Source organism: Sarcophilus harrisii, chromosome 3 (assembly GCF_902635505.1).
Source record: "Sarcophilus harrisii chromosome 3, mSarHar1.11, whole genome shotgun sequence".
Taxonomy (NCBI): Eukaryota; Metazoa; Chordata; class Mammalia; order Dasyuromorphia; family Dasyuridae; genus Sarcophilus; species Sarcophilus harrisii.
Genome location: NC_045428.1, coordinates 33013068 through 33039445, shown reverse-complemented (window position 1 = coordinate 33039445; position 26378 = coordinate 33013068). Strand labels below are relative to the sequence as shown.

The 26378-nt window shown below is 35.2% G+C and overlaps 1 protein-coding gene across 6 annotated transcripts in view; it reads right to left on the bottom strand.

The window, feature by feature from the left end:
* Nucleotides 1–26378, bottom strand: part of NAALADL2 (N-acetylated alpha-linked acidic dipeptidase like 2) — a 1183950-nt gene that overhangs the window by 718790 nt on the left and 438782 nt on the right. The window contains exon 1 of one of the 6 annotated variants that reach the window (XM_031957683.1): nt 14820–15022. The exons of 4 other annotated variants lie outside the window; for them this stretch is intronic. The gene's annotated coding sequence lies outside the window, so the exon portion shown is untranslated. Of the gene's footprint in view, nt 1–14819; nt 15023–26378 lie in introns of those variants that run through there. One more of the 6 variants, XM_031957682.1, reaches the window with a different exon arrangement.

The window sequence follows — 26378 nt, the reverse complement described above, 5'->3', positions numbered from 1 at the left end:
TATCCTACTTGCATAACACAAAAAACTAAAATTCCACAAAGGGTGACCTTTACAACCAGTATGTGCCAGATGATTCTATGGTTAATAAAAATGGAATAGAAAAAAATCTAGCATTCATCATCTTAGCTCTTTCTGTGCTCCTAAAATTTGACAGGCCAAGGAATTAAACAGAGGACTAAGGTCAACCAGTGATATCCACCAAGTTGTGGGGAACTCATTAAGCAGCGGCTCCATATTTGTGAGATATGCTGCATGTTTTTTCAGTCCTTACCTTTACAAATATACATATCATTAAATGCCAATTCAGTCAAGCTTGTGGGAATGAACGGAGCTATTATCTAAAATGTTTGATTTTTCACATATTTTTAATAGATTCATACAAACAGGGATTTAATAAAGGCTGAAAATCTTCATTTCATCCATTCTCTGCTTTGAATATTAATGAAAAGGAATGGAGCCCATGCAACAATAACAGTTTAAATAGCCCATCCACTAACTGCTCAATGATACTTCCCTTAGGGGAACTGTTGTCTTAAAGAATTGAGACATAAGGCTGAGTACAAAGATATAACAAAACTCAAGGATCTGAGGGAGCAAAGATGGGGGAAGTAAACCAGAAGTCCCAGAGGTAACCTGGACAAAACAACTGGTATTTTGTCCAAGGCCACAAATTGCTAAGGGATTCCAGGAGGATTATTTCCAGATAAGTTTCCTTCCCCATCTAGTTCATTCTATTTCTCCCCCAAATAGCCTATCTCTTGGCAGCACAGAAAGCTCATGGTGTCCCAGATGTTGTCTTCCTTAAGTGTCTTCATTCAAGTATGGTTCCCTTCCCTATAATTTCTGGGTCCTGCCTTACATTTTACCCTTAATTCCTAGTTAAAACTTGGAGGTCATGATACCACCAAGATCACTCTTTGGTATACTGTATAAGAGTTGGCCTGGGAGGCAGGAAGACCCCAAGTTTGAATTCTTCCTCAGCTATTTATGACCTGGGTAACTCCTGATGAGTCACAACTTTTCTCAACTTCATTGTTCTCATCTGTAAAGTGGGAACAATAATAACTACTTCAAAAGATTGTTATGAGAATATAGTGAGAAAACATGTGTAAAGCATTGAGAAATCTTAAAATGTTATTTAAATAAATTAAATAATTATTATTAGTTGTACTTTCACTGACTTATACCTTCAATTCCTCTATAAGATAAAGCCTGGATAGAGGAGGAGAGGAGAAAAATGAGAAGAGAAATAACAAGAAGGCTGCTAAGCTGACATCTTTTGCGGCTTTCATTTCCCTGATAGGAGACTATGGTTGCCAACTCTGAAATCCTCAGCCATAGAAAGAGAAAATCAGCACTACTCCCTATTGGACAGGGCAGGAGTCTTGTCTTTTTGCACCAAAGTGTATGAAAACCTCAGGAAGAGAAATAGACTTGGGGGGGTGAAGGTGGGAGATAGATACTGACAGAGTGATGCTTCCCTGGGCAAGGTATGAAAGACAAAAATATGAGTTCTTCTAGACTTGAAAAAGGCCTAGTTGGGAACACTGTATCAGGGTTTCTTTTAGGATCATAAAGTAGGGAAGAACTTTTAAGACTAATCAAGACAACTCCCTCATACTACAGATAAGCAAAGGGAAGCCTTGTAGTTAAATTATTTGACCATAGTCACCTAAGTGATGAACAGTTGGTTAACTCAATGCTGGGGTCAGGAGGTTCCGAATTCAAATCTGCTTTAGATACTCACCGGCAGTGTAAGCTTAAATAAGTCGCTTAATCCAGTTTGCCTCCAATTCCTTATCTGTAAAATGAACTGGAAAAGGAAATGCAAAAGGAAATACAGTATCTTTGTGAAAAAAACAAAACAAAACCTAAATAAGTTCACAAAGAGTCACATACCATTGAAAAATAACTGAACATATAAGAGACAGGGCTGAGATTTCACCCCAAGTCTTTTAACTCAATATCTAGTGTTTCTTCCACTGTTCTATGGAGTTGGACTAAATATACCACTAAGGGTCCTGACAATTCTAAAACTCTATGATATTTTATTTTGAAAGACGTGAAGGAGAAGAAAATGAGAGATTAATAAACCCTCAACATATGCCTCCCCACTATTATATATATATATCATATATACATACAAATTACATATTATCATGTACATTACATATAAAAATCATTTGCTTTTATTAAATGCCTGTATGTGCATATATGTATACATACAGACATATCTATATATACACATACATATGTGTATGTATTTGTGCATATATATAGGTGTGAGAAGCAAAGATCCAGGTAAATCCATTTAGCTAGACTCCAAAGCTGGCTATTTGCAGATTTCCTATTTGCCTCAGTCCATCTGCTTTCTCTATATATTGCTTTTTTGGCATCTTCTATCTATTTACCAAACCTATGTAAGAGAACTCCATGTATCCTATTCCCCAGACAAAAACAGATGGCTATGCAGCAGGGGTAATGATTTAATTAAATAGCTCCTAAAACCTGAACAAATTGTTCCAAAGAAAAGGAAAAACCTATTATTTATGCTTTCAAAAAAAAATAATAAAGTGAGGGGAGGGAGGAGAGAAAATGTCATCAAGGTTGATTTCTTTCTTGTAATGGAATTAGGGATTCCAAGTTCCACCCCCCCCCTTTTTTTTTTTGGTGTGTGTGTAAAAAGTTTACTTCTTTTCCCCCTCAGAACTCATCTCAAAGACAAAGGCCTATACAAAACCAGTTCTAATCATCCTAATTGGTAGGGGCCTTCCCTTCTCAAAATCCCTTGCTAGTCCATCAACTAACATATAGAAAGCACGTACAAACTATGTTCTGGCCAGTTGGAATCCATTCCGTATGTATCTTAATGCAGTGTTGTTTTGTCCATTAAAATGTAAATTCCTTGAGAGTAGGAGCTCCTATTTTGTCTTTCTACTCTTGGTACCTGAAAATATCTGACATATGTTTGAAAACATAAGAGACAGGGCTAAGATTTCACTTCAAGTCTTTTAACTCAAAATCTAGTGTACTTATTCTTTTCTTTCTTGCTCTTCAACCTTACAAAGTGATGGTGAAGTGGCTTGTTATTTTCGGTATTTTATTTTTACTACCTAAAAAGTCAGCATCAAGAAAGAAATGAAAAGAAATTAAATTGGCAAAAGAGAATGGTAATGCCTTTAATGAAAGAGTATATTGGACACCATGATATACCAATATGATTCGGTTAAATTTTATTTTTTAAAATATATTTGATTTATATAATCTTGCAACTATTTATCAAGTGTTTCCTGTTTGCCAGTTACTATACTAAATGCTGAGAATATAAAAAAATAATTAAACAGTACCTACCCTCCTCACAGAGTTTACATTTCTTTTCTTCCCCCTTCTATTTACTTTCCTTTTAACTTATGAAATAAAACAAGTATCTCCATAAGCCAGAATTCAAAAAGAGGATTATACATAAAACTGCAAATCTATTTTATATATATATAATAGATTTGCAGTTTTATGTATAATATATTATATCTATATATTATATTATAATATAGATATATATTTCTCTCTATATAATATTATAATATAGACATATTACCTATTTTTTATATATATATATATATATATATATATATATATATATACACATACATACACACACACACACACATACACAGAGAGAGAGAGAGAGAGAGAGAGAGAGTGAGTGTTTCTCCCCCTTTCCCCAACCAGTAATGTATTTGATTACATCCTTTATGGTACTTTTCTTGTGTGATTTTTCATTCATAATGTGTTTTAGATTGCTGATTGGATTTGGCAAAAGGGGAGGGCATGTTCAAAGTTCACACAGTATGCATAAGTATAATTGGCTTGTGATTGGTATTACTGATGAAGTTATACAAATCAATGAAATCACAGGTTCAAAGTAACATATAACCACTTTCATATCTTATTCTATCACATCATCATGGATAATCTTGGGTTTTCAAGGGCTGTATTGAGACCCTGATCATCCCCACAAAGCAATAAGGACCCCTAGTATGAGTACTGTGATACATCTGTGATGGCCAATTGACCAAGGATCAGCCCAATTAAATTCAGAGGTGCTTATCACCAAATTGACCAAAGAAGGATGTTCTTTTTTCAACCCCATAATTTCTTCACACATTTTTTAAACTGTTGAGATAAGATCTCCTTTTCAATGAAATCTTAAATACTTTATATATACCATTACCTTGGTTCCATTTGAAGGCAGTGATGGCAGCAATACAATTACATTTAACTTTCTTAATTTTTGTCCCCCTCTTTATAACCACAGTGATGGAAAGAGAAAGACAAATACATGATATTTCTCTGAAAGCTATAAAGGTAGTCAACTGGGTTCCTATATCTCTTGGCTATCTATTACATTCTTTGGAGAATATTAAAGAGAGATGAAGAGTGGTTAAAGGGGCATCTGTTTATTGTCAGTAAATCCAGTTTAAATACATAGAGTTCATGCCTCTTTAAGTTGTTCTTTAATGCAATACTCCAGTTGTTTAGGACTCTTGTTAGCAACTAATATTCCCTAAGGGAAGAGATTATTCAGAGAAAAAATAAAATCTTGTACTTCTTTATCAAAACTGTGTGCTAATAACTCACATTTATATGGTTCTTTATGCTTTACAAAGCTCTTTCTTCACAATATCCCTGAAGCTGATGATGATGTAAGAATTACTATCCCCATTATATAGATGAGGAAATTGAGGCACAGAAAGTTCTAAAGGATTTTATCTGTTAGGTGTCAGCATTGTGATAAAAATTCAGGTCTTCCTTAGATTTTTCTACTACATGATTAATAATGAAGACATGTAAAAGGGAGGAATATATAAGAAATTTTGACAGTGAAAATACGTGCATATTTTATTAGTAGATGTGTATTTATGCACATATATGTGCACACATATATACACAAATATCATCCGATTTTATTTTTACAAAAACTTTTTTTTTTCCTGAGACAATTGTCTAAGTGACTTGTCCCAGGGTCACACACAGATTAAGTGTCTGAGGCTGGATTTGAACTCAGGTCCTCCTGATTTCAGGGCTGAAGCTCTATCCACTGTGCCACCTAGCTGCCCCTTTTATAACAACTTTAAAAGGCAAATGTTATCATCAGCCCTTCCTTTACAGATGAGTTAGCTAAGGCCAAGAGAAATTTAAGTGAATGATCCAGATTAATACAATAAATAAGTGTCTTGAAAAGGATTCATACACAGCACTTATTGAAGCTAAGTTCAGTGATCTCTACATGACTCCATCTGGATTCATTGTGTTTACCTGGGAATAAAAACCCAACCTTAAAAGCAGCCCCTTCATTCCAGATTACATCCTCCTGTAATGAGGGTTTGGCACATTTCTATACAATCTAAAATGACACCTTCCATGTTGAAGACACTAAGAAAATGCTGATGAAAGTCCAGAGGACTGGAATTAATGAACATTCAAGGTTGACTTAATAGGTGGATGAAGAAAAGTTTTTTGTTTTTCTCTTCTACTAGCCACATAGCTAGTCATGTCTCATGTCATCAAAATATCCCCATTCGTCAAGAATACTGATCTTTGCAGCATTTCTACTTGAGGGAGGATATGCCTTTTTCACTCAAACCATGAGGTAAGTGAGGAAGGTCTTAGGACCTCCTTCTTTTCCCCTGAAACCATAGTGCACTATCATTACAGCTATCCCACTACTACATGGATCACCTCCCACCTTTCACAAAAGAAAAAATAAAGAAAGAATAAAGTCTGAGGCTTGAATATTTTTGTTGTTTTTATTGAGTTTTTCCCCAATTCTTGGGATGGAATACTTGATCTGGGGATGGAAATCCAAGTAATGGAAATCTAAGAATCTAGGAGAATGTTGAAGCTGACTCAATAGAAACAGCATAAATGATATTGGGATGTCTGTAAAGCAGAAAATAGTACTACTGGGTTTTAGACTTCATTTTGCTGAGACCAACATGTAGGAGGTGAGCAAAACAGTCAGCCTAATCTGCCCTCACCCCCATTCTCTGAGAAATAGTTGTCATAGGAAGGATCACGCCTACAAGGTATTTGGGAAAACATTTGTACAATTTTTCTTGATATATCTCTGAAATAAATATACCTTTGCAAAAAGAAATCTGATATTAAATGGTAAAATAAAACTACAATGTAATTTTTTTAAAAAAAAATCAAAGAAACCCAGATGATGGGGCTTCAGTTAAAAATTGAAGAGAATCAAGTCCTGCTTCTCTAGCCTCTTATTATCTGAGGCTGAAGTCAGTTCAAATCCAGTTTCAGACACTTAACCGCTGAGTGACCCTAGTCCCTTAATTTCTTTGACTCAGTTTCCTTGTCTGCAAAATGGGGATAATAATAGTATCTACCACTCAGAGTTTTTATAAGAATCAAATGAGATGATAACTATAAAGCACTTAGCACATTAAGTGAAATATAAATTTTTTATTGTTGCTCAGTTTTTTCAGTCAAGTCTGTTCAGTCATGTCTCAGTTGTTTTGTCACGTTCAGTCTGTGATCCCACTTGGGGTTTTCCTGTCAAAAATATTGGAGTGGTTTGCCATTTCCTTCTCCAGCACATTTTACAGATGAGGAAACTGAGGTCAAAGAATTAAGTGCCTTTCTCAGAGCCAAACAACCAATGACTGTCTATGATTAAATTTGAGTTCATGTTCTCTTCACTCTAGTTCTGGCACTCTCTCCATTATACCACCTAGCTGCTCTACATAAATGTCAAAAGTATTATAATTATTATTATTTTTACAACCAGTATTATCCTATGAAATTCTAGTCATATCTAAAAGATTGGAACAAGATGGATCTTTTCATTTTAAAATTGCTTTCATTTGGGAAAAAAAAAAAATCACTGAATGTCAAGAATCAGTTATTTATGTTAAGATACACTTAACACATCAATGGCATTGCCTGAATTCATAGAAAAACAGAGTTTCAAGGAGGCTTAGAGACCATCTGGTCCAACCCATACATAATCAAGAATTTCCCCTGTATCCTACCAAACAACGGGCCCCCAGACTCTGGGCTAAAGGAAGCTTAACACACCCCCTTCAAAAACAGACACACTGACATTCACTAGCTTCTTTATGAAACTTTCATGAAATACCCAGCGTGTTTAAGAACTAGAGGAAACATTTTAAGCAATGGAGGTACATCTTTAGCATTACTCTGCTTTTCATCTTCGCATAACATATTAAAACCGTTCTCTTTGACTCCTATGATCTATTATAATGAGGTTGAATTAGGTCTTCGAATGATTACAGAAACACAAAAATAAAGAAAAAGACACCGGGCAGCTAGGGATATTTTGCAGTATTCCATCCTTGACAATGCCTTGATGTCAGTTTCCTGCTCAACTTTATTTTTCCTTTCAGACAATAGAGCATCAAAGAGAACCATTAGGAAAGGTCACTTTGATCTGGAAAACATCAATATTCCCAAAGCTTTCCCAACTGGTTTACACATTTGTTGCCTGCAACGTTAATACACTATGACAAGGAATGCTCTTTGTAATTTTTAAAGAGGAAATTTAAAACACCTCACATAATTTGCAGCAGACTTGTCCAACAAATCAGATCTTAATAAATTTTATTTAATGCTATTGTACATCTGCCATTTGAAAACACTTTTTTTTTTCCCCCGAACACAGTTTAATGAACCTTTAATTTATCTCGCACTCAGTCTCCACCGAGAGTTGTTAAAAGACAAAGTCTTAAGTCAATGCACTTAATTACAGTCATCATATGTTATTATGTACTGTTATATAACACCATATGCCAATTATCATAGGACTTTAATAGATGCTGAACAATTACACATCTGCACATGTACATCCCTTGTATTACCTTCCTATATTTGCATGATATCCCAGTCCATACATGAGTTGCCATGATTAATCACTTGGTTGATTTCAAGACTACATTATTTGTTTAATATGTTGACTTTCAATGACTTTTAAGTACAACTGAATTGTAAAATATATTGACTCTTGTTACTTTTTGGCTCCCCCAAATCAACAGAATTTCCACCAAAAAATGGATGTTTAAAAGAATATGACAGTGATCTTAGGGAGTGGGAGGATTAACAACCAGATAAAGATTCAGGAAAATAGAGTCTACTTATATCCTTTTCCCCATATCTTCAATCTATTTATGATAATGATAAGCCCAGAGCAAATCAAGAATCCCTATCTTTCATCAAGGACTACATTTTATTTTCAGTGTATTTTATCTCCTCCCTTTGATGTCCCCTTTTCCAACAATATGGCGAAGTCAATAATATTGTACACCTGAGACTATTCTGTGTCAACTGTTTCAAAAGAAGAAAGCTGTGATTTTTAATACACCGATGAAGACTGTCCAATCAACAGTAACTATTGTTCACATTCAGTTTCTTTTATTCATCATCTATTTGGGGTATGGGGTAAATTGTACCAATTATTTTGTCAGCATAGAAAATTCTCAGTGTGGAAACTCCCTGCACCAAAGGATAACATTTATTATTTGTATCAACATATATATGCATGATCCTAGACAAGTGATTAACAATGTCTGCCTCAGTTTCCTCATCTATAAAATGAGATAAAGTAGGAAATGATAACACATACCAATATCTATGCCAAAAAAAACCCAAATAGAGTCAGAAAGAGTTGGACATGACTGAACAACAACATTTCTTAAAGCCTATCTTTTCCTGGAATGTGTGAATTTTGAATTTGAGGTTCCATTACACATGCTTTTTGAGCATGCTTTTATATCCCAGGGAAAAGAATATTTATCATACCATATCTAGAACAATATTATAAGTGGATCCGAGTTGTTATTATTATAAAAATACTTTAGATTAGTACAGAAAAAAAAAAAAAAAGAGAATCCCAGTGGGAAATTCTTCAACAAATATCATTAACTTTAGTAATAGAAGGTTTGAATTTGTACCTTAACATCTACATATACTATCATTACTTAAGAGCAACCATTATCTTTGTTATTATTCACATGTGTGTGCATGTATGTGTGTATGTGCATGTATACGTGTGTACATGTGTGGATGTGTGCACAACACATGTCAACCAATGTCACTTGGAGTTATGTCTAGGACAATTTTAGGCAAAGTTGAAAGAATCTTCTTGATATCTTCCATATCACATTAATTCAACATTATCGCACATGTCAGGAAATATATACCACAAAACCACTTTCTGGCATGTAAAACCAGACAGAAAGTAATCCCTAGGACCAAGAAACTCTATTTGTACCACACCATATCCTTCTTTTCAACTATACCCATCCGCCTATCATTCTGTTCTTATCTTCCTAACTTACTTTTTTCTCTTAGAAATTCTTAGAACCAATAATCCTTTACTAAAATCAAAAAAAATGCATTCTAGGGATATTTAAAAAAAGAGAAACATCCTCTCATTTTAGTGGTGGGGTGGGTGGAAGTTGAGACTAAATCTGTCTTTTATTCTACTCCATTTTTAAAATGTGTGCTTGTTAGTCCTTTCTTGGATAGTCTGGTGACTCTCTGCTCATAAGGACTCAAAATCTTAGTGCCATTCACACAATCAATTTTAATCCTATTGCAGTTCATATTTCCCCACCTCAAGTGATCCAACATCTTTAATCTACTCATTAGCAAGAACCATAAATGTACACTAATACTCTCTAGGATATTATCTGTTCTCAAAGAACTAACATACTACCAAACTTCACAATACTCAGGCATTTTGTCTAATATCCATGGCTACATATAAATTGATTTGGTGACTTATTATATAATCAATTGATTCAGTCTCTTTTTATTCTTTCAAATTTGCACTGGGAGAATTCATTTTCCATTCCCCTCATGTCATACCTAGCTGATATGGCTACCTTAGACAATCCCTACACAGTCTTCTGAGGAACAAGATTCCCCAAATGAATATGGCATCCATGCTCTATTCCAATCAAGAGTTCCCCCTTTTTGTACCAATAAATGGGCAGAATTTTAAATCTACTACTGAGTTTTCATACTGACTAGACACAAGTTAGTTCAAAATGATGCCAATTTAGCAACACTTATACAGAGTCAACTTAAGGACACGGACACACACACATACACACAGATCATTCTCTTGGAAAGGATCCTTTCATGGATTCTGACATAAAAGACTTCATAGGCAAGTAATCCAGAAAAGCAAGTAACAATATTATGCTTGCAAGAATAGATGGAAGAGAACTTGCAACCTTGACCAATACATTTTTTAAAAAATCATTAAACTACTTTCTAATCCTACCTCATAGATACAGATAAAAATAAAATAATTGGAAATAAAATTTTCACACAGGTTAAATTATTTAGTGGCAGTAAATAAGCTGCTTTGGAAAGAAAATTTACTTATTCATGTCATAAAGAAGGCATTCATAACACTTTACAATGGGCCTGCACCCACTGGTATCTCAATGATCACTAGGACTCCACTGGTTTCCATTAGCCCCCACATAGACATTTAAATCCTTATTAAAGATAGGATATCCCTTAAAACTTTTTTTTTATAGATGCCTCTATAAAAAAGCTCTGACATATCTTTTCTTAAAGGTGGCTCAGTTGAACCTAAAGAAAAATCCCCTATTTCTTCAAAGGGGCTAGTTCTAAAGTCCATATGTGAATGCAAACCACCCAGTTTGTTAATTATTCCAAGTTGGCTCTATGTGGGAAAAGCTCTCTGCTTCATTGCATCAGTAAACTAGAGACACACAAGAGAATTAGGAAGCCAAAACAGGTCAAGGCACTTTCAATATAGGCCCAGTGGTTCCCAAATGGATTTTTAATGATTCCTCTGCCATCTGGGACAGACTCATTATATGCTGGAGAGGCGACCCGAAAAGAGTTTTTTAAATTTCTTGTTTCACCTCATTTCCATGATAGTCCAATAATTTTATGTTGACTTCAAAGAATTATACAGTTCATTCATACATTTGGAAAAATCTGCATATAAAACTAATGAATTAATTTTAAACAACACTTCAACAGTTTACAGATTAGAATAAGTAGTGAGTGAGAAGCATATGATTTTGAAAGATTTTTTGATCCCCTTTCCTTCATATAATTAAAACATCTATCACATGATACTTTCACAAAGTATATCTTTCTAATACAAGTGTTCAAGAGAATTTCTTGATAAGTGGATTCTATGGCTTTATCTAAGACTTTTTTTTTTTCATTTCAGGCAAAAAAAAAAATTCACTAAGGACATTTGGACTGTTTGAATGGAATTTCTGTAAGCAGAGAATGTGTTTGATTCCCAATGAATAAGAATGGATTTAGATTTATTTGTAATGGTAATAAACTAACTTCTCTAACTCTTCAAATCTCAGCTTAAGGGCTACCTCTTATGGGAAAACTTTCTTGATATGCCTAATTTCTAGTTCCCTCTCCTAGGAAATTTATGAGGATTTAAACTCTTGTTAATTTTCTTAGTATAGTTTTCAAAATGATTCCATATATTTATCTCATTGACTCTTTACAGCATCTATGAAATGTAGATAGGAAAAATATTAGGTATTTTACATATGATGAATCTGTCAATAGCTTTCTACACCTCTAATTTTGACTTTTACCCCTTCTATTATTCCTGGAAAAAAGCAATCAAATGCATTCTTGCAACTTTCCTTTGCAAAATCTTTTCTATCTGATCTCTTCTCTCTATTCATACATCTAGAACATTAATTCAGGTCCTTATCACCTCTTGCACAAATTATTACAGCAATCTGTTAACAACTCTTCATGAATTCAATCTCTCACCATTTCACCCCATTTTATATAGTGCTACAAAACCATTTTTATTGAGCCCCAATTTAATGCACGTGTTCAACCAACTCCTATGACCTCCAATTGTCTCTAGAATCAAAAACAAAAGCAAAAAAATTCTAATTTTAGTTTTTAAAGTCCTATGCAATGTAGCTTGAACTTAACATTACAATCCCCTTCCCACTGTCTACAGTCCAACTGAACTATCCATCTTCACAAGATCTCATTCTCTTTACCCATAACCAGTTAATTAGAATGTATTTATCTTTTACCATTCTTTCATAGAGTTCCTTCTTTTCCTTCAAGATGCAGCTCAAATACCATCTTCTGCATGAAGCCCTTCTCATCCTTTCAATTGGTAGAACCTCTTCTCCTAAATTACCCAGTACACGATTACTTTTTGTATATTTAAATTTACATTTATGCTTTATTTTTATATGTGCTTTTTTTCTTTCATGAAAATGTTAGCTGCTTACAAGTAGAGACTATTTCATTCTTTATATTCTCTATCTCTTTATATATATATATATATATATATACATATATATATATATATTATACATGCATATATATTCTATATATTAATCTCCAGAGTTTAGCATATTGCATAGCCCATAGCAGGACTTAATAAAGGTTTATTGAGTCATTGCCCCAAAATATCCAGTAATAAAGCCCTCAATACCTAAAAGTATGTCATTATTCTTTGGACAAATATCAAAAGTGTTTGCTTATATCAAGTCACAATCCAAGACTGTTCAACTTCTCCTCTTCTATAGTTATTCCTATTATGATGGCACAGGTTTTCTAGGTTGGCCTTCCCAGAAGAACACAAATCATCAATCACAGTTGCTTTACTGACACTGATCTTATATTCCAGTATACCTTTTCTTCTTGCCCCAACTTCACTCACTGTGTCCTACACAATTTTTCAGCCTGGGATAGAAACAGGATTTCTGCTTGTCTCCTGCCATGCTCTCTGAAGTTAGCATACCTTCCTAATTTAGGATTTTAAAGATTTTTACCTCTCATCACGAAAAGAGTGTTAACAAAATAAACAAAAGTGAAAATTTTCCATTCCCCTGGCCAATAGAATGTCAACTCCTTAAATGCAAAGACTGGATTTTTTTTTATTTCTTTGGTCTTTGTATTGCTAGTGTCTAATACATCACAGATATCTAATCCACTACATTGCATTGAAAGCTAACCCTGGTCTATTAAAATGTGAGCTCCTTAAGATTAGCTCCTATGTTCTTGCCTTTCTTTGTAACCCTGGCAGTTAGCCTAGTACCTGGCACACTTAATGAATGCTTATTGTCTGAGAAGTTTTCCAATGTATTGAATGTTAGTCCAATATCTTTTTCAGCTCCTCTCTTCCAGATTCTGTACCCAGATTAAGTCATTCCCAATTTCTTTCCTATTATAATATTATTCCAAGCTCAAGGTACAGTCAGCTAGGCACAGTATGTTTCTCAACAATCTAGACTCTACATTATATTATATCTTAGTATGAGGCTCATGATCTATAGAGGTCACTATTTATTTCCTTCCTGCACCATTCATCCAAAGATTTCCTGTCCCACTTCTCATACTTCCACTGAAAATCATCATCCTTGAGATTTCTCTCTCCATATTGCTTTCTTCCAGAATCATGAGCAGATGGAATTGTTCTTTTCATTTCTTGTCAGATCCTTCACTACATTCTCCTCCCCATTTCACTTCCTCTCTGTATTTTGAGATTCGATCTGCCTATCTTGCCCGGATTGAAGGTATAACTACCACTCATGCATCATTCTAATCCCACTGGCGCTTATAAGGGAATTATAATATTTATCTCTAAATCGGACCAGTTTGCTCCTTTTTGGTCAGCCTTCTGTATCCCACCATCCCTAGGAGCTTTATACTTTTGGTGCTAGATTTAATGTTTAGTTCTGTTGTAGCTCAGAACTCTTTAAGTCCAGGGATCCACTAGCCAGGGATTACAAGCATGTTATAAAGCTCATGATCACCATATTCCATTTTCCAAATGCTTCTGGTTTTTGGCTCATTGGAAGAGTGAGCTGATACATGCCCTGGAAACAGTTCTTCTTCATCACCACCACCACCACCACATAATAATCATAATAAACAATAATACCTGGAATCTATTTTCTATTAAGGTTTCCAAAGTGATGCTCATACATTATATCACTTGATGCTCACTTCTTTGATACTACAGGGATCATTATCTCCAATTTACAGATGAGGAAAATGAGGCTGAGAGGAGTAAAATGTTTTGTTCATGGTCACTTAGCTAGTGTCAAAAGCAGAATCAGAACCCAAGTGTCTCCTAACTTTGAGTATAGTGCATTTCAAGTCAATGAACCGCTGTGTCTTTCTCTGAATTGACTAATTCTTCAATTGTATTTCCTCATCCACTTTTCCTGCCCCACAAACAGCCCATTCCTCAAAGTGTTTTCTATAAATAGATCTATTCCATGTTAACAACAGAAATAAATGATACAAAAATAGCAGATATTCATTATATATATGTATATATGTGTGTGTATATATATATATATATATATACATATATATAAAATACATGTCATGATAAGGATGCTAATCCCATTTCCTAGAATGGAATTTCAAAAAATTGGAGCATAAGGTTATATTGTAAATTGGTAACAGATATCTTGGTGGAAAGCCCCTGTGGAATGTTTTACTTCTCCCCTGGATTTTTCATTCTAATAGCAATTCTATTTGATTAAGTATAAACCTATGAAACTTGAATTTCATGCATTAATTAACATGGTGCTAGGTTAGCATGCAAACAAAAAAAAAATACATCACAGAAAAATCCTTTGGTGAGATGCATTCCCCAAAGCTGCCACTATCTTAGGATCCCTCCAAGTCCCTATAGAGACACTCAGAAATAGGGATACTCACTGGGAAAGGACACTGGAATCATACAGAAATTCCCACAATCAACAGAAAATACTCACTAGTAGGAGGCTAAAAGTAAAATGTATACCAACAGAGTAGAGCTTGATTTCATGTACTGGACCATTCCACAAAGTTCTCCATCACCAAACACTGAATGTTACTAAAGGAAAGGAATTTCCCCAGCATGATGGGAAATCATGCTTGCTGGTTCTTTATAGATGGAAGTGGGGGAGGGAAAGGGGGAGAGAAAGACCAAGGGGAAAGGCTTAGGTGGAAGTTTAATTGAACACAGCTGTGGTTGTTTACAATCTATGATCACGGGTAGCTTTCAGCACCTGGACAGAGGTTCCCTGTCACAAAGAACACCTGGTAGCCCTCAGCCTCAAGTGTTAAAAGACTTCTTCCAACCCTCACCCCCTCCTTGTTGTTAAACAGGAGTAAGTTATGCCATAGGAGGTCCTATATTCAGCCACAGCTGTTTTTATGAGTCTACTTTCAAAGACTGCAGATGATGTTTAAGATCTGCAGCTCATAAAAAAGGAAAGAAGACCTATATGAACAAAAATATTTAAAGCAGCTTTTCATATGGTGCCAAAGAACTGGAAGTTGAGGGCATGCCCATCAATTAAGGAACGGCTGAAAAAGTTATGGCATATAAATGTAATGGACTACTATTGTGCTATGAGAAATGATGAGCAGGCAGATTTCCCAGAAAATCCTGGGAAGACTTATATGAACTGATGCCGAGTGGAGTGAGCAGAAACAGTAGGACACTGTATACAGTAATAGCAACTTTGGGCAATGATCAACTTTGATAGACTTTGCTCTTCTCAATTATAAAATGATCCAAGGCAATCCCAAAAGATTCATAATGGAAAATGTTATCCACACATCCAGAGGAAGAATTATGGAAACTGAATGCACATCAAAGTATACTATTTTCACTTTTTTTCAGTTTTTGTTTGCCTTTTTGTTCCGTTTTTTCTAATGTGGAAATGTTTGCATGATTACACATGTATAATCTGTGTCAGACATCTTGCTGTCTTGGGGAGGGAGGAGAAATAAGGAGAAAAAAATAGCAACTCAAAATCTTATTTAAAAAAAATGTTGAGGGGGCAGCTAGTTGGTGTAGTGGATAGAGCAGCAGCCCTGAAGTCAGGGGGACCTGAGTTCAAATTTAGCCTCAGACACTTAACACTTCCTAGCTATGTGACCCTGGGCAAGTCATTTAATATTAAATACCTCAGCAAAAATGAATGAATGAATAAATAAATAAATGTTGAAACTATCTTTACATGTAATTGGAAAAAAATAAAAAAGCTATTTTAAAAAATTCTGCATTTCCAGTTCTTAATGAAGACTCTGGCAAAAACTGTGTCTTCTAATTTCCACTGGCTTTTTTTAAATCAACTTTATTGGTAAAGTCTAATGGCATTGTTTTTTCTAAGAAAACACAACTTTAAATGATATTTCAATAAAAATATATTCTTGGGAATATATGTTCCATAGATTGTTAAAGTGTAATGTAGTATACAACAGAGTGGAGTGCTTTGTGGGTCCAAATCAAGTTTATTGTCATTTTTTTTCCTCCTTGCTTTCTGTACTTTTTGATATGTGGAAATGCCAATCAAATCAGCAAAAGTATGAATTACCTACATTACTTTTGGCAAAAAGTGGGTAACAATGCCTGGATAACATGTCTTCTATAACTACTCCATTGTGCCTCCTTAGCCATCTTGTAACTTCTTTTCTGAAATTCATTATTATCATTATTTCTTTCTGATCAGGTGATCTATAAAAAATATTCCTGATATATCACTTCTGCTTTTGCCTTTCTTGTTTTATAAACTTTATATATCGTTTCATGTAATTACTACAGGATCTATCAATACAAGTTAATATTGTTTTATTTTCTTAAGGCATAAAAGGGATTTTAAAAAATAATATTCTCTTGACAAATGAAGATAAGGTGTTTTCAATCTCATTCTTTTGCAAGAAAATAGCTGTCGCAAGAGGATCAGCAAAAATTGTTTTTATTTGAGATAGGCTTTAAGAAACACATAGTTTAAAAGTAAAAAAAAAAATTTTTTTTGGTCAATTATGTAAGTTTCTTAGACTAGCTAAAGGGGAAAGACCAAAATGGGGCAGTCCAAATGGCTGGTTGAGAGAAGATTCATGAGATCAAATGGCTTTTTGCTGTAGAGAAATGACTCATATTTTCCTGCCATATATAATAAAAATGTATATACTTTTATATTACCAGTTTGCTATCACAACATTTTAGCTAGTTCCCAAAACCATGAAGGTAAAATACCTCTGTAATTCCTAATATCACAATTTCATCGTGGGACACTTATTCAGCATATCATGCCTTCTGTTTTACTGTTCTTTGCCCTTTTCTAGGATTTCCAATGACTAGCCAGCACTAAGCTTGCAAGAAAGAATTAAAATGAGCAGGACTTTTTTCTTTATTTCCCAAACATAGTTCTTGAATTGAGATATGAGCTGCTGATTAGAAGTTGATAAAGATCCCCTTCAGGCAAATATAAATCCCTCGGTGTAGGTTTTATATGTCTGAGAATATGAGAGAAATCATAACCAAGCAAAAAGATCCTTGGTTTGTTCCTAGCTCTAAGGGTAGAGCAGACCCAGGTGAATGAGGCAGTCCCTTTGGTTCTGGGGTAACTCTTGAGCCCAGAGATTTGTGACTTTAGAATTTAAAATTGTTGCTTTAGAATTGAGCAGCCAAAGAAACAATCAATAGGAAGGAAGACTCTGAATGGACTGTGACATTTTGTTGAATTACCAGTGTGTCAAGACATCATGGAAAAGTGTTCCAAAAGATGTCATTTTCATTAGGTGACTCATAGGATGATAGACTGAGAGTTGGAAGTGGCCTTTGATAGCCTCTATTGCAGTTCATTTATTGTAGACATGATGAAAGGAAAAAGACTTGTCTAATGTCACACACAAAATACTGATGATGGTGACAATGAGGATGATGATAGTAATAGCATTTAGATCATGCTTTCAGGTGAGCTCCTTATATATATATTTCAATCTCATTTGTTAGGTAATGAGCAGTAGTAGCATTGGATTTCAAACCTAAATCCTCTCCCTCCAAATTTGACATTTTTTTCCATTTCATAATATTTCTTTTAAATAAATTTTTACTCACTTCATCATTACAAATATATTGCATTTCCTTAAAAAAAAAAAAAAAGCCTAATTGTGAAAAAAAAATCTTGATCTAGGATCTTAGGGTTTCATCTCTGTGAGGGAATCCCCCAAGATGGAAATTCCCTTTTCTAATGTAGACCAGCAACTCACTTGTGACTCAAGAGACCAAGAAGTTACCTGTAGCATGGATAGCTTGTGACCTAACAACAGGCAGATAGGTGACTTGTGTCAATGGCAGGCTCTCTTTCCAGGTCTTCCTGACAACTGTCAGCCCAGTTTCTAGTGCCCCATAATGCACACTCCCTAGTAATTGTAAATCCTAAAGTACAAATCATCATAAAAGCAACTTAATTTATCTTTCCAGCTCCATTCCATATTTGGGAATAAAATAAAAGAGCCATGATAATAAGGGTAACAAATTTACATTTTAATTTTCACTTGATTTGATTCACTGAGAAGCATTATAGTTTAATGGATACTCTGTTGGACCTTTAGATAAGAAGGCCTGAATTAAAATCCCACATTAGAAGCTTACTAGCTGAAGGGTTCCAGACAAAATATTCAAATATTGTGAGCCTCAGTTTCTTTTTTTGTAAAATTAACATAACATCATCTACTTCCAGGGTGGTGTCATTGAATTATTATGGTAATTGTTGTAATGAATTATATCATGTATGAAAATCTTTGTGTAAAATTTTACATTTTTATCTATGAAAGCTATTATCTTTTCTTAATTTTCTTAAAATAGTAAATTTCCTTTAACAAATAAAGCTGATAGAAGGTATTTCCAGTCCTATTTTCTTGCAAGAAAATAGGTGTAATGAGATGATTAGCAGAAATTTTTTTCATCAACAAAAGCTTAAATAAATCCAGTTTAAAGGTGAAGGAGTTTTGGGTCAATCGTGTGTTTCTTTGACTAGTCAAAGTGAGAGAAGACAATATAGGCCAGTTCAAATGACTGGTTAAGAGAAGACTCATGAGATCAAATGATGAATTTAGCAGCTTTCTTGCTGGAGAGTAATGGCTCACTTGTATTTTTCTGCCCTAAATAATAAAAATGCATTTATTGTTTCTTGATAGTAGGAATCCCTAGCTACTACTTTGGAAAAAATAGCAGGACATTTTAAATGCCATTCACAGTGGAAAAACACACCAGTGCCCTCACAGTCAAACTCCCTGCCCTCAAAATAGGATGGAGAGACATTGATAACAATCATTATTACAAGTTAAGTGGTGTCACAAGGCAAGTTCAAATTTATCTTCCCAGCATCTAGCTAAGAACTAGCTGAGCCGGCAATCTCTTGAAACAAGATTACCATACCATGAACAAAACACCAAGGCCCATGACCTTGAGCTTCGTTCGCTATCAATAATGTTGTCAGGATCGCTGTGTGATAGGGAGGCCAGAGGGGACGAAATCATATTGGAGCCCCAAAACAGCATACAGACATTCTCTCTTCTAGATAGTTAACAGCAATATTATCCCTGTCATCAGTAAGGCCAGAGTGGGATGAATCTCAAAGCATGGGAATCACAGATGTGCAGGATTTCGGGACTGACAGGGAACCTCAGCGGACACCTAGTTCAACCAATTATTCAACAAAATTCTCCTCTGACACACACCTAACAGGTGATTTTGCAGCTTTTGATTATAGTAAAGACTGCAGCAAGAAAAAAATCCAATACCTTGAACAGCATCCTGTCCTACTTGGAAATAATTCTAATTGACAAGACATTTCTACTTATCTTAAGCCTAATTTACATCTTTGCAATTTCTTCATTCTGTTCCTAAAAAAATGGATAATTTATTTTTCAGTCATCTTCAAAAACACTTTCTTCACTCTTTTCCCTGCAACTATTGTATGTTTACATACAGACAATACACACATGTGTACACACACATAGATATATGAGGAGATGTATATACATACACAGAGTTAGGGATAAGGGGGGAGGAAAAAAGGAAGAAAGTGAGAGTATGAGTTTAGGACTTGTTTTTCTCAGTGTTTTTTTTAATGGGGAAAAATATATAAATCCGTATAGCATCTATATATGAAGATTCTAAGAGAAAAGACAAAATAAGATCTTGATTTCAAGGATAAGAAATTTCAATGTAGTAATAGCTGAGAATTCTGCACAGCAAATGATGCTGAGGATTCAGGCAACCTAAAAAATGAATAGAGAAAGATGAGACCAGGGGCTTCTTTGCTTTAGAGTAGGATTGGGTACAAGAGCTATCTAAAAGGGGGAAGGATTCAAGGTCCAGGTTACTTCCTGCCCTGGGTTGCGAAGGAGGCTACCCTATCTTGGGCATCTTGAACTGAAATAGTCTACCACAGCAATAAACATGCTGCCCAAGTGTGTTATCAATACTATCTCATGACCTTTCCTTTTGGCTCCTTTAAATGAAACAATTCCAGAAAGCTTCAATCTAAATAGTTGTTGCATAGTTCTATCAAATTCAATGAACAAACTGCTTTTCTTACATTTTTCCTCCATAACATCTTTTGTATTTGTCTTCTCTGTATTCTCATAAACATCAGCTTAGTTTAAGTCTCAACAGCTTTCACCTATATTGCAATAGGTTCCTAAATGGCAAATGTTTCCAATCTCCCCTTCTTTCCTATACAGCTTTTATTCAACTGCAAAAAATAATCTTTCTTAAGCATAAAACCAACCCCTACCCTTTTGCTCAAAAATCTACAGTGATCCCTTATTATCTCTAAGAGAAGATTAAAACTTTGCCCACTGGCATTCAAAAGCCTTCATGAGCTGGCTCCATTCTGCTTTTCTCTTTGTTTCCTATTACTTCCCTTTATACACTTTATGTTAAAGCAGCAAAATGGCTTGCTCTTTTCTGAATGGCAAATTGTGTCTCTGGCATCTTTCTCTTTGAACTTCTCTCATTAGCTACTAGTATCTAGAATGATTTTTACCTCCACAACTCTCCTATGGAAATGTCCTTTTACCTACAGTTAATATTCTCTCCCTTCTCAAATCATCTTTTATCTACTTAGTTTTATACATGCCATATCCCTGGAGAGAATGTAAGCTCCTTGCGGTTAGGAACTCTTTGGATTGCTGCTATCTAACAGTGCCATATTTGTCCTTTAATCATTTGTTGAATGAAATCATATCTTGTGTTTCCTTTCTGTAATAAATTATTCTCTTACTTACCCTTAACCTCCATCTTCTAGCCTAACCCGGTCAATCCTAAAAGTCCTTATTTTATTTACTTTTTTTTTTTATATTTGTCAAAGTGCTTTTCCAGTTGATAAAGGAGTAGAAATGTGAAATATTAGAGGTGAATGGGGTTGGGTGGGAAGCTAAAAAAGACACTATATGTTTTGTTTGTTTGTTTGTCTTTAATATATATTTAACTATCTTTCTTCTTTTATTGTGATCTATTTAGGGTTCAATCAGTTTCACTATATTTTCACTGGGCAGCTGAGTCCAGACTTTTCTGACAGTGTGACTTGGAAGATTCTCTGGAAGACATTAAATTCGCTGATCACCACATTTTGAATGTAAACACCACTGCAGGGGTTTCTTTGTTTAAAAAGATTTCACAAATGTCCCTCCTGAGACTGTATTCATGGCTCAATAATAATCATGATGCTCTAGAAAGTTCTTCATGGCATGTAACTTAAAATCTCCCCATTTCTGTTTACATTGATTTCCTTTTATTTTATCCACTTCAGAGCTGGTGCCCAGCTGATCTGATCAGCTTACTTCTAACCACCCATCCTAGTGTTGAGGATCATTATTGAATTCTACCATTAGTCTTTTCCTCTCCCGAGTTAAGTAATTCTAAGGCATTTCAGCTTTGTTCATGGTAATATTTTCCATCATTTTAATTGCTGTTATTGACCTCCTCTGTTCTCTTTTCAAATAGCTCATCTCTTTTCAAATTTGGATTCCCAAACTTGGCATGATGCACCACTGATGGTTAACTTTAATAAGTAATTGCTTCACAGCTCCTTTTTGTTTTATTGTTTTATGAATATTATCTCAGAAATATTGACTTTAAAGTTAGAGCTAATATTCATTAACTTATAGCCCAGGTGTGGTTCATTCTCACTCCCAAATTTTGCTACGATTAGCCAGTCAACTCATCTCCCATTTCATAGCTGTACAGTTCTATTCTCAAATTTCCCAATCCTTTTTTTGTTCTTAGTGGTATTTTGTTCTAATGAAATTTATCCCATTCATCCTTCGACACACACACACACATAGTGTGTGTGTGTGTGTGTGTGTGTGTGTGTGTGTGTGTGTAATTTTATTGTGACAAAAGGAGTTTTGCAAACTTTAAAAAGGTTACCTAATATAGCTTACACTAAGAAAAGGCATTGTGGTACAGCAGTATAGAGATGACCTTGGAGCACATTCAAGTCTTCTCCCCATCCCATACTGGTAGCCCATATTACTTAATTGTTCAGTGCCCTCAGGCAATTTTTTCCAGTTATAATTGCAGAACAGTTACCAATCTGTATTTGTGGAAGGTATTTTCTCCTGATGCCAGTGAAATTTTAACTTCTCCATATAGTAGTTGCATCAGATTTACCATCAAGATTTTATCATCTGCCCCAGATGCAAATATGGAAAGTAATAATAACAATGTGTCATAGCATTTTAGGTTTATTAGCTACTCTTCCAACAGCAGCTCATTTCAGCCTCACAGAAATCCTGAAATAGGTATGTGCTCTGGATATTATTAGCTCCATTACTGTTGAGGAAATTGAGATTCAGAGGGGTTAAGGGACTTGACTAGAATCAAGTAGCTCAAAGGCAGTATCTGAACCCAGCTTACCATGATGACAAATCCATAATTTTACTCATTATATCCTGCTACCTGCCTTATATTTGATTCTTAAAGTCAATTGGGAGATAGGAATGGACAACTATAACCAGCTACTCATTTATTTAATAAGTTTTAATCAAGAAGTCCATTCATATTTCTAGCTCAGTTATTGTGCTTTAAGTGACCCTTATTACACCTTATTCTATCCTTCAGAAAACACCTGGTTTCCCATCCTTCATAGGAGTACTCCCTTAAGCATACCAGGAGTTTGAGGATATTCATTCACTAATATCCTTGACTCTAAACTGATGAGTCCTCTCTCATTGAAGTGCTTCTCTGATTTTCTTGTTGAAAAAGTTCTCTGAAAATCAATATTTCTGGAATGCTAACACTTTGCACAATATGCTCTTGGAGGATTTAATTAATCTCGTGCACTTAATTATTGCATGTGTAGCGGGCTTGGGCTTGGCTAGTTCACTACAAATGATTCCGACTAGCTGTGACAAGAAGGTTGGACTGTAGACAAGGCCTGCTGACCTAGGGGGTTAGAGAGATATCACACAAGCCGGCAGTTACTCCTAGGAGTACGTTGCTCTCATCTTCTGCCACTTGCTTAACTTGGACAAGTTCTCCTCTACCGGAAACCCTTGAGTTTTCTTCCACAACCAGGCTGCGAGTCCCGTGTTTCATATCAGGCCTTGGCAGCATCCTGGATGACCTTGACTTCAGAAGACAAGGGAACCCAGGACTTGGTACTCAGCCACCTAAGGCTTCCTCCTCCTGGATCCTACAGACAGGCTAATTAAGCAGCAAGAGTTCCTAGAGGGGAATGTTAATGAGTCTACTTGGCGGCCAACAGCCTGTTCCCCAGATGGTGCAGGGGTTATAAATTGTCAACAGGCTAAGTGGAGGGAAGGAAGTCAGGAAGCTACGGGGAGTTGTCCAGCTTTATTGGGTCCATCTGAGCTGTAAGAAGTTCCACTGAGATGCTATTTAATTTGAGGCTGTGAGAAGCACTATTCTTTTCTATTTTATTCTGAGTTAGAGGGGAGAATCTGGTTACTATCTCTGCCTCAAGTCACTCATCATTCCAGTCCTTCCTCCACTCAGCTGACAACGATTTCGCTAAAGCACAGGTCTAAAAATGCCATTGTTACCACTTAATAACCTCCAGCGAATCCCTATCATTTCCATGATACAATTTTTTAAAAAGTCCCACTCAATTTTTAAAGTCCCTTATAACAAAGCTACTTCCTCTATTTCTAGTATTCATATATTTTCTTCTCCTCCACATTTTATAAGCCAGTAACACTTGGATTTTTGCTGTCACTTGTATATGATGCTCCAGCTTCTTACTCCACAGCTTTGTACTAAACTGTCCCTCATTGCTAGAATACTCTCCTTTTAATGTATATGTGTCTATACACACAAATATATTCATATGTATGTATATGTACACATATATATACACACCTATATTTATATTGTTATGTATAGATATGTATATAACCTGATAATTTGCATAAATTTATCCTTAATAGAATCCAGGCTTCTTGAGGACAGGAATTGTTTTTTCCCTTTCTTTGTTTCCCTAGAACTTAGCACAATACTTGACACATAATAAAGGCTTAATCCATATTTGTTGAATTGGCTTCTGCAGATGAGAACCTTGGAATTTTGAATGAATAGCATCATTTGGTACATAAATTAAAGGCTGACAATCTGCAGACAATTTTGCAAAATAGATAATGAACAAAAAGCTACATGTATCGGTCAACCTCTGCAAACTTTGGAATTTATCCCCTCCTTTTCTGTTCTTTCTAATGAATATGGGATAGAAGAAAAAAGCTGTATGGAACAGGCAGTTATTTTTAAAAGATCTTGCCCAAAGGAAAAGGAAGGAACAGTGTTTCAAGTCACACCTACCCTGTCTGAAGGCAGCCAGGACAAAAAGGCAGTCAATGCTGACCATAACTGAGAACGGTGGAATACCTCCTTCCTTTTTCTTTTCTTTTTTTTTTTTCTTCTGTGATCACTCTCTTCAAATATTCAACTAGCCCCAATTATCTCAGGTCAGAAACAAGGTGGTCTGTTGAAATCACCAGCCAAGTTTTGCCTTCACAATACTTCAAAGGGATGGAGCAGTGTCTGACAATACCATCACAAAGTGTCCTCAGTTAATTTCACACATTTCACTAGAATTACTTAATCAAATAATTGTAGACTAATAGGGCTGGGAGGAACCTGATAGGGCTGGGAGGAACCTTCAAAATCGCCAACTCTTTCAGCCTTGCATCCAACCTTAGAACTGAGAGAACGTTTATTAAGCACTTACTATATTCAATGCACTGGGCTAGAGAAAATGGAAATCTAGCATTTAATATTCCACCTCTACCCTCCCTCCTACTGTATTAGTGACTTGGTCACTCAGCACCAGGTAACTGGGACTCAGAAGCAGGAGAGTGGGGAGATCAGAGCTTTGATCCAGAGGGCTGCAATCTGGAAGGCAGTGATAACCCTAGTAGCACTATGGGCTAATAAGATCATAAATTCTAAGATAAATGGTCATTTAATAGGATCCCTTCATTTAACCAGTGAGGAAACTGAGGCTTCAAAGAAGAGAAGTCATTTATCTCAGCTCACCCACAGAGTACAAGGAAGAGCTATTTCATAAGAAAATATGACTAAAAGTCACCAGAACTGCTCTTCTTCATGTGTAAAAAGGAAATGTTATGTGGCAACAGGGGCTGAGACTAAAATTGGAGTTATTTAAATGAAAGACTTGATTTTGAATAATGAACTCCTAAGCAATCCCCACTCCCCTACTCAGTTATTAGCACTCTCTCATTTCTAGCCCAACATCTGTGATCCTTTGTTTTCTGAAATTACTTTGTAAGAGTTTAAAATATGTTGGATATGCCCAGACTTTCCCACACAGCAAATTTATTTGTAAATGCATTCTCCCTAATACAATAAACAAACTAAGTCTTTAAGACCTCTTTGAGCTTCCTTACCAAAGTAGCCTAGAATCACATATGATCATAAACATAGGACTAGAAGGTACCTCACAGGTCATCTCAGTTTACAGATGAAGAAACTGAGGCTCCAAGAGTTTAAGACACTTATATGCAGTCATACAATAAAATAGGAGAACCAGACTTTGAATATTTTCTGATGCCGAAATTAACACTCTCTTGACATCATTTAAATATAACAATCATTTTAGCATAAAAAGAATAGATTTCATTCTGTGTAGCTATTTCTTTCCCTATTTCCTTTCCACCTTCAAAAGAGCAAACTTGCCTATTTGATTTTAATGCTGGCAAAATCTTTTCAAGCTGGGCACAAAGATAATTCATGGTTTGGACAAATACATTAACTTTGACCTGATATTTTTACCATTTTCAAAATTTAAAAAAAAAGTCTCTCACAATGTATAGTTGAAGAGAAATAACCATATCCTTCAATTACTTTTATTTCCAACTTATCAAAAAGCTCTAGGAATTAAAGTACAAATTCATGCTACCAAAGACCTAGTAAAAGGTTGGAAGACTATTCTAAAGGTCACATTATCTTAATGAAGTGCCACTCTCTGACAACATGGCAATGATATGGGAGTAATAGACTCCATTTAGAG